At 43.7% G+C, this 9,552-nt stretch overlaps 1 protein-coding gene across 5 annotated transcripts in view; it reads left to right on the top strand.

Annotated features, from left to right (window-relative positions):
- LOC140728069 (anion exchange protein 3-like) overlaps positions 1–9,552 on the top strand; it is a 222,127-nt gene that overhangs the window by 76,235 nt on the left and 136,340 nt on the right. The gene's annotated exons all lie outside the window — the stretch shown is intronic.

Raw genomic sequence — 9,552 nt, 5'->3', positions numbered from 1 at the left:
GTAACACACACAAAATGCTTGGGGATTTCAGCAGGTCAGGCAGCATCCATGGAGAGGAATAAAAGGTTGACATCTTGGGCCAAGATTCAGGGTCCTGATGAAGAGTCGTGGCACAAAACATCAGCTGTTTATTTCTCTCCATTTTGTGTGTGTCTCTCTTTGTCTAGAGCCTTAGCACCCTGTTGAGACAAACATTTCCTCAGATTTTACTGGGATTTTCATTCTTCCTGGAACCTGTTTCATAGAACATAGAACATAAAGGACAGTTTAGTACACAGTACAGGCCCTCTTAGCCTACTCTAAGATCAATCTAGCTCTTCCCTCCTACATAACCTTCCATTTTTTAAATCATCCATGATATTGTCAAAGAGTTTCTTAAATCCCCCTCATGTATCTGCTTCTACTACCACCAAGCTATTTTCAATAATTGATACTGGTTTATTATTGTCACATGTACCAAGACATAGTGAAAAGTTTTTCCGCCTTCCAGACAGATCATTCCATACATGGATACATCGAGGTAGTACAAGATGCAGGGTTACAGATATTGGGGAATTAATTAGGTAAATTGATTTATTATGAATCTGGGAATACTTCCTTGAAAGTGTTGGCACAGGGTCATAAAGGGAGCTTTTGGCACATCAGCCTTCATTATTCAGAGTATTGACTGCAAGAGTTGGGATGTTACATTAAAGTTGTATAAGATGTTGGTGAGGCCAAATTAGGAGTATTGTGTGCATTTGTCATCACCTACCCACAGAAACGATATCAATAAGATTGAAAGAATACAAAGAAAATTTACAATGATGTTGCCGGAACATGAGGAGCTGAGTTATGGGGAAAGGATGAATAGATTTGGGCTTTATTCCCTGGAGCGTAGGAGAATGAGGGGAGATTTGATAGAGGTATGCAAAATCATGAGGGGTGTAGATGGGTAAATGCCAGCAGGCTTTTTCCACTGAGGTTGGTGAGACTAGAACTAGAAATCATGAATTCCGGGTGAAAGGTGAACAGTTTAAGGGAATATAAGGGAGAACTTAACTCAGAGGGTGGTGTGAGTGTAGATTGAGCTGCCAGTGGAAGAGGAGGATGCGAGTTCAAGTTCAACATTTAAGAGAAGTTTGGATAAGTACTTGGATGAGAAGGGTATGAAGAGCTCTGGTCCAGGTCTGGGTTGAAGGGACTAGGTAGAGTAGCACTTTGGCACAGACTAGATGGGCCAAAGGGCCTGCTTCTGCCTGGTAGTGCTCTATAGATCCAGGGTTACAGGTACTGTTGAATTAAATTGGTTTATTATTGTTACATGTACCAAGGTACAGAGAAAAGCTTTGTTTAGCATACCATCCTATTAGCTAATTTCATTACACTGTGCATTAAGGTGGAACACTGTTAAACAATAGCAGAATAAAGTGTTACAATCACAGATAAAGTGCAGTGCAGGCGGACAATAAGGTGCAAGATCATAATGAGGCAGGTTGTGAGGTCAAAGGTCCATCTTATCATTTCTAGGATACCGTTCAAGAGTCTAATAACAGTGCCTGATGAGAGAGGAGAAAAGAAAGAATGTTGGGGGTAGATGGTGTCTGGCTGTGATACTGAAGCAGTGAGAAGTGTAGACAGATTCCACAGAGCTGTGGTTGGTTTCCGTGATTTGCTGAGCCGTGTCCACCGCTCTTGCAGTTTCTTGCAGTCACAGGCAAACAGTGTTGCATCCAGATAGGACGCTTTTTATGGTGCACCTGTGCAAGTCAGTGAGGGTTACTGGGAACACCCTGAATTTTCTTAACCTTTTGCATTAAAGGATAAAATGAAAGCCATGTTTGCTGTAGGATTTTCACCAATATTCTAAATGATGAAGTTGTATAAGACATTGGTGAGGCCTAATTTGGAGTATTGTGTGTAGTTCTGGTCACCTACCTATCGGAAAGATATCAATAATATTGAAAGATTACAGAGAAAATTTACCAGGATGTTGCTGGGATTGAGGACCTGAGTTATAGGGAAAATATTGAATAAGTTAGGACTTTATTCCCTAGAGTGTAGGAGAATGAAGGGAAAATGGTATACAACATCAAGAAAGGTAAATACAATCAGGCTTTTTCCACTGAGGGTGGGTAAGACTAGAACCAGAGGTCATGTATTTGAGGGAATCTGAGGGGAAATTCTTCACTCAGAGGGTGGCGCGAGAGTGGAATCAGTTGCCAGCTAAAGTGGTGGATGCGGGTTCAGATTCATGGAAACATACAGTGAAATGCGTCATCTGTGTTAACAAAAAACACACCTAAGGATGGCTGGGGGCTGCCTGCAGAAGTCGCCACTTATGCCGGCATCAATATAGGGACATTTTAGAGAAGTTTGGATAGGTATATGAATGGGAGAGGTATTGGGTGCAGGTGGATTGGACTAGGCAGAAGATCAGGTTGGCATGGACTGGATAGGCTGAAGGACCTGTTTCTATATTGTATTACTGTGTACAAACCAGTTGAATAGTTGCTGGTTAGCAAAGGGTTACCGGTTATGAACACTAAATCGCTTTCCCTCAGAAGAATATGGATTTAAGCCTGACATCATGGAACGAAATCGAACACCCTGAGGGGAAAACAGATCCAAAGCTGTCCCAGTATCCGCACGTCAGAGGGGAATCGCCTCTCGTTAACTGCGCTCTCTGCCTCTGTGGCAAAGTCAGTCACAGAGTGAGGCCAATCAGGCTACACCACAGTGAGGCAAATCAGACAACGCCACAGTGAGCCACACCTCAGCCATCTTCCTCACTTAGTGAGTTGCCTCCACTGTTACGGGTGCCCCGACAGCACTCTCCTCCAGACTCACGATGATGGTCATCGAGGAAGATGATGAGAACAAGGCTCCTGGCACCGAAGCTTTTGAGCTTATAGGAAATGAAGACTTCGAGGAATTTGCTTTTGATTTTGAGGATTATGATCTCTGGGAGTCTATTAATAGCTGTCTTCACAACAATGGAGAAGCTTCCTGTAAGTAATTTGTACAGCATAAACTAATCTTAAACACATGAGATTTTGCAGATGCTGGAAATCCAGAGTGATAAACACAAAATGCTGGTCAAGGGGCATCCATGGAGGGGAATGAACAGTCAATATTTCAGGCTGAGATCCTTCATCAGGACTGGAAAGGAAGAGGATATAGTCAGAATTTGAAGGTGGGGGGTGAGGGGAAGGAGTATAAGCCGGCAGGTGAGAGGTAAACCCAGGTGAGGGGAAAGGTGGCTGGCAAGGGAAGGGGGACAAAGTGAGAAACTGGAAGGGACAAATAGTTGAAAAGCAGCAGAGATCACAGAGGGAGAACAGTGAGAGAGGGTCTCACTGAACACCCATAGAAGAGAAAATTTAAACTTCAGGGTGGGCACATCTTGAAGAGAAATAAGGTGGGAGATTCTGCAGATGCTGGAAATCCAGAGCAACACACATAAAACGCTGGAGGCACTCAGCAGGTCAGGCAGCATCCATGGAGGGGAATGAACAGTCAATATTTCGGGCTGAGACCCTTCATCAGGACTACAATGCATGCTTCTTTTCAAAGCTTTTTAAAAAAATATGTGGAGCATATATAGTCATGTGTCATAGAGTCATACAGTATGAAAGTAGGACCTTCGGCCCGACTCATCCATGCTGACCGAGGTGACTATCTAAGCTAGTGTATGAAGGGTCTCAGCCCAAAATGTTGACTGTTTATTCCCCTCCAGAGATGCTTCCTTACTTGCTGAGTTCCTCCAGCATTTTGTGTGTGATACAAACTGATGTTTTTCCATTCCGGTGAATCTATAATGGAACTGAACATTGTATCCAGCTGTGATTAACCAGGAGTTTTTAATAAGCTGTGACTCTTTTTATTCCTGGCAGCCCAATGTTATTCTCAGTACCCATGCCCCAGGGGCTGGTGACTTTATATTTAAAGATTAAAGCTCTTTTAAAGATTGGCTTTATTTGTCACATGTGCATTGAAACATACAGTGAAATGCTTCATTTTTGTGTCAATGACCAACACAGTCAGAGGATGTGTTCAGGGCCAGCCTGCCAGCGGCGCCATGATCCTGGCACCAAAATAGCATGCCCTCAACTCACTAACTCCAGCCTTTGGCATGTGGGAGGAAACCAGAGAACCCGGGGGAAACCCACATGGTCACAGGGAGAACATACAAATTCCTTACAGACGGTGGCAGGAGTTGAACTCCCATCACTGGCACAGTAAAGTGTTACGTTAACCACCCTGCTACCGCGTACAGCAGGCTCGCTAACATGCACTGCCCATCCCACACAGTTCAAAGCTGCCACACAGTGGTGACTTCCTGCTACTACAGGTGTCTGATCGTTGAATAATATGCTTATCAGTCTTCTTGTGCACCCGTAGACAGAGAAGCAGATAGGACACTACCACCCTACAAACTGTCTTTACCAAAAACTCCCTTCTGGGGCTATGGGGCTATTAAAACAAAAACTTCACACCATCTTAAAAGTTTCTTCCCCTAGGCAATTAATCTGATCGACCATTCTAGTTAACCTCCCCACCCCCTCTATTTGTTACACATACCACTGCATTGCACTGTAAACACTTTGGACCACTTTTTATAATACTGTTTACATCGTACATGCATTCATGTATTTATGTACATTTTATTCCTTATCCTCCAACTTTAACCTCTTTTTATATAATTCTTAATCCTTTATAATAAGATTATAAAACCATAAAACATAGGAGAAGAATTAGGCCATGTGGCCCATCGAGTATGCTCCACCTTTTTATCATGGCTACTTTATTTTCCCTCTCAATACCATCCTTCTGCCTTCTCCCTGTTAACTTTGGCACCCTTACTAATCAAAAATGTATCAGCATTCACTTTAACTCCAGACTTTGCCTCCACAACCATCTGTGGCAATGAATTCCACATATTCGCCACTCTGACTAAAGAAATCCTCGACATCTCTGTTCTAATGGGATGTTTGTCTGTAAAGGATTGTTTGTCCTTCTTTATGTGTGTATTTCATTGCATTTACTATGAATGTTCATAAGAAAATGAATCTCAGGGTAGTATGTGGTGGCATATCTCTCCATTGATTTACTTTGAACTTTTTGAACACTACCTTGTTCTACCTTTGAACACTCCTTCTATTCTGAATTTGTGCCCCCTGCATCTACCTGGGACTCTCCCACTATTGGAAACATCCACTCTATCTAGGTCTTTCAATATTCAATAGGTTTCAATGCAATTCCCCCTCATACACCTAAAGTCCAGTGAGTACAGGGTCAGAGCTATCAAACGCTCCTTCCTGCCAGAGGAAAGATAGCATTAAGCTAGAAAGAGTGTAGGGGATATTATGAGGATGTTGCCAGGACCCTAGGGAGTGATTATGGAAGCAGATTAGGACTTTATTCATTGGAACATATAGCAATAAGGTGTGATCTATAGAGGTGTATACATTTATGAGAAGCTCAGATGGGTGAAAGTGTGCAGTCATTTTCCCAGAAATGGGAAATCAAGAACTAGAGGACATGGGTTTAGAAAGGTGAGAAGAGAAAGCTGTCTCATTGAGGGGTCAGCGATGAATAGGGTGAGCAGTTCTAAACATCTCCAGGGATCTGTCCATTGATGCAATCATGAAGAAGACACAACAGAGGCTCTATTTCATTAGGATTTGAGGAGATTTCATGTCACCAAAAACTCTGGCAAATTTCTACAGATGTAGTGTGGAGAGCATTCTGACTGGTTGCATCAACGTCTGGTGTGGACGCTCCAATGCACAGGATCGGAAAAAGCTACAAAGGGCTGTAGACTCAGCCAGCTCCATCACGGGCACAAGCCTCCCCACCATTAAGGACATCTTCAAAAGGTAGAGCCTCAGGAAGGCAATGTCCATCTTTAAGGACCCCCACCACTCAGGGCATGACTACCATTGGAGAGGAAGTACAGGAGCCTGAAGATGCATTTTAGGAACAGCCTCTTCACCTGTGCCGTCAGTTGTCTGAACAATTTCCATGCTGTATGACTCTAGAACTCTCATAGGCTCATACAGCATTGAAAGTGATATCTCCAGTGGTGAAAACGGCATTTAGTACGCTGGCCTTCACAGTCAGCTCATTGAGTGTAGGAGTTGGGACATTACTGTATGTTGCATTGAACATGTTGCTGGTGAGGCTGCACTTGGAGTAATGTGTACAGTTTGTGTCACCCTATTATAGGGAAGATGTGGTTAATCTGGAAACAGTACAGAAAAGATTAACAAGGATGCTGCCTGGACTAGAGGGGCTGAGTTAATTTTATCTATTTAGAGATACAAGACAGATTAGGCCCTTCCGGCCCTTCAAACCACACCTCTCAGCAACCCCTATCAACACAGACTTAACCATAACCTAATCACAGTATTGAATGAAGGGTATTCAGACTCCAACTCTCAATGTAATTGTGACCTGTGCATAGAGGGAATGCCAGCACAATCAGAATCAGGTTTATCATCACTGTCTTATCTGATGTGACTTGTCCACCGTGGTTGGCAGCTCATCCAGGAAAACTCTGATCTCAGAAACCTCTGCTGCATTGCGACTGTACCCACTGCTGGGAAAGGCTTCGGGAGTAAACCCCAAGGGAAACTCCGGAGCTGAAGTCCTTATGTTGAGTTCAGCGCTGACTGGCAATCCTGCGTTGGCACTGGTTCCAAACTCTGCCGTTCCTTTGGATTCATCAGCTGCATGGAGAGGTGGGGAGCCTGCCACATGGGCAACAGCTTGCTCTCCACGTCATACAGCCCTGGCTTGCATACCAGCTCTAACAGCTAGGACGCAATATCCAAGGTTGATCCTGACCAACGGAGGGGGCTCTTATGTTGCTTTTTGGCAGCAGTAATGTGTAAAGACAAAATTTTACTATAAATAATAAATAATGCAAAAAAAAATAACAAGGTAGTGTTAAAAACACAAAATGCTGGCAGAACTCAGCAGGTCAGACAGCATCTATGGGAGGATATAGCCATAGATGCTGTCTGGCCTGCTGAATTCTGCCAGCATTTTGTGTTTTTATTTATTTCCAGCATCTGCAGATTCACTCGTGTTGACAAGGTAGTGTTCATGGGTTCATACACCACCCTTCTCCAAACATTGTCACCTTGTCGTGGTGGAGAGGCTTGTAAATTCCTGAGACCTTTACAGCGATGCTGTCTAGAGCTTAGTTCCTGGTAGTGGTAAGGTGAAGGGGGAGGTTCCAAATAAAGAACGATCCAACCAAGACCTCTATGGTGGAGCTGATGGAAGATGATGACATATCACGATGGCAGTGAAGGCAAAGGAAGGCAGCAGTGAAGGGTCCCCACTCCTCTTGCCCTGCATGTCGCTGGACCCTTACCCCGATCTGTCCTGTGTGGTAGCTGCTCGTTCATCATCTTCTCCACATTAAACAAAGTCACGTTCAGGCATTCTTCATTAAGGGAATGATATCATACTCGACTGCATAATTACACTACTACTATTACATGGACCATTCAGAAATCTGATGGTGGAGGGGAAGAAGCAGTTCCTAAATCATTGAGTGTGGGTCTTCAGTCTCTGGTACAAGGGAACATGTAGTGAGGACCCTTAGTGATGCTCTGTAAACACTAAACCACTTTTTATAACATTGACACTGTAAATACATGCCTGATCTTTATTCATTTATGTATGCATATTTTACTCCATATCTGTCCTTTAACCTCTACTGTTTCCATTTTTAAAGAACTATTAATATATAATTCTTTATTCTTCATATTTGGTGAATGTTATTGTTTTTTGTTGCATGTCATGCCCCGTCTAAAACACCGATGCAAATTCCTAAAGCATATAAATGTAAATGGAAAGTAAGTTCAAGTTCAAGTTTATGGTCATCTAACTGTACTTATACTCAACCAAACAAAATGATGTTTCTCTGGACCACAGTGTACCTACAATACACATATCACACACAGCACATAGAACAAAATATTACCATGAATGAGTTAATAAAATATAATTCAAAGTGCATGTTGTGCCCAGCACAGGTAAACAGCAAACTGTCTTAGTGACGAGACCTCAGTGGTGGCAGGGTATTCTTTAGTCTTGCGGACTGGGGGAGGAAGCTGACAGTCCTAGTTCTGATGCTCCTGTACCTCCTTCCTGACGGTAGAGGGTCAAAAAGATGGTGGGATGGGTGGTAGGGATCCTCAACAATGCCTCGGGCCCTTTGTATACAATGCTCCTGGTAAATGTCACAAACAGGGGAGGGAGAAATAAGAAATTGATCCTTGCTCCTCAGGCACTGCCTCTTGAAGATGTGTGTTCTTGATGGTGGGCTTGCACCTCCATGGCAAAGGGACTAATGACAGGGTAACTTGCTTGCTGATGCCTTGTTGGGATAGTTTTTTTTATATATTTGAGAGTAACAAGCCCAAATAACTTACTGACCCGGACACCTTTGGAACTGGAGCACCTGGAGAAAACCTACGTGATTATGGAGAGAACATACAAGCTTCTTACAGACAATGGGGGAAATCAACCTGGGTTGTTGACACTGTAATAGCGTTACACTGAAAGCTGTGCTACTGTGCTGCCTAAAGTTGGCGAGAACATTCAGCTTCAGACTTCATCAGAGTCTTGATCTAAACAGGGCCAGAAGCTCTGAATTGTGGAGGTGTTCTGAGACCAATGGTCCTTGACGTAGAGTCATTCAGCACACAGCAGGCCATTTGGCCCAAATTCTCCACGCCAACCAAATTTCCCATCTAAACCAGTCCTAATTGCCTGCGTTTTGCCCTCTCTCTCTAAACCTTTCCTATCCATGTACCTGTCCAATGCCTTTGAAATGTTGTTACTTCACCTGCCTCAACCACTTCCACTGGCATCACATTCCACAAATCTGCCACCCTCTGGGTGAAAGCATTGCCTTCAGGTCCATTTGAAAATTTTTCCCCTCCCACTTTAAACCTGTGCTCTCTAGTTATTGATTACCCGGCCCTGGGAGAAAGACTGAATGTCTTCACCCTATCTCTGCCTCTCATGATTTTATACACCTCTGTATGGTCACCCCTCAGTCTCCTATGGTCCAAGGATTGGGGAGCATGCCTTATGAAAACAGGTTGAGTGAACTCGGCCTTTTCTCCTTAGAGCGGTGGAGGATGAGAGGTGACCTGATAGAGGGGTATAAGATGATGAGAGGCATTGATCGTGTGGATAGTCAGAGGCTTTTTCCCAACGCTGAAATGGCTGCCACAAGAGGGCATGGCTTTAAGGTGCTGGGGAGTAGGTACAGAGGAGATGTCAGGGGTAAGTTTTTTACATGCGTGGAATGGACTGCAGGCAATGCTGGTGGAGGCAGGTACAATAGGGTCTTTTAAGAGAGTTTACGATGGGTACATGGAGCTTAGGAAAATAGAGGGATATGGGTAACCCTAGTAATTTGCAAGGTAGGGACATGTTTGGCACAACTTTGTGGGCCAAAGGGCCTGTATTGTGCTGTAGGTTTTCTATGTTTCTATGAATATAGTTCTAGACTGTCCAATCTCTGGTCCTGGGGCAATGTAC

The sequence above is a fragment of the Hemitrygon akajei genome, chromosome 5 (assembly GCF_048418815.1).
Source record: "Hemitrygon akajei chromosome 5, sHemAka1.3, whole genome shotgun sequence".
Taxonomy (NCBI): Eukaryota; Metazoa; Chordata; class Chondrichthyes; order Myliobatiformes; family Dasyatidae; genus Hemitrygon; species Hemitrygon akajei.
The sequence above is the reverse complement of the archived record's forward strand: the minus strand, read 5'-3'. Positions and strand labels throughout refer to the sequence as shown.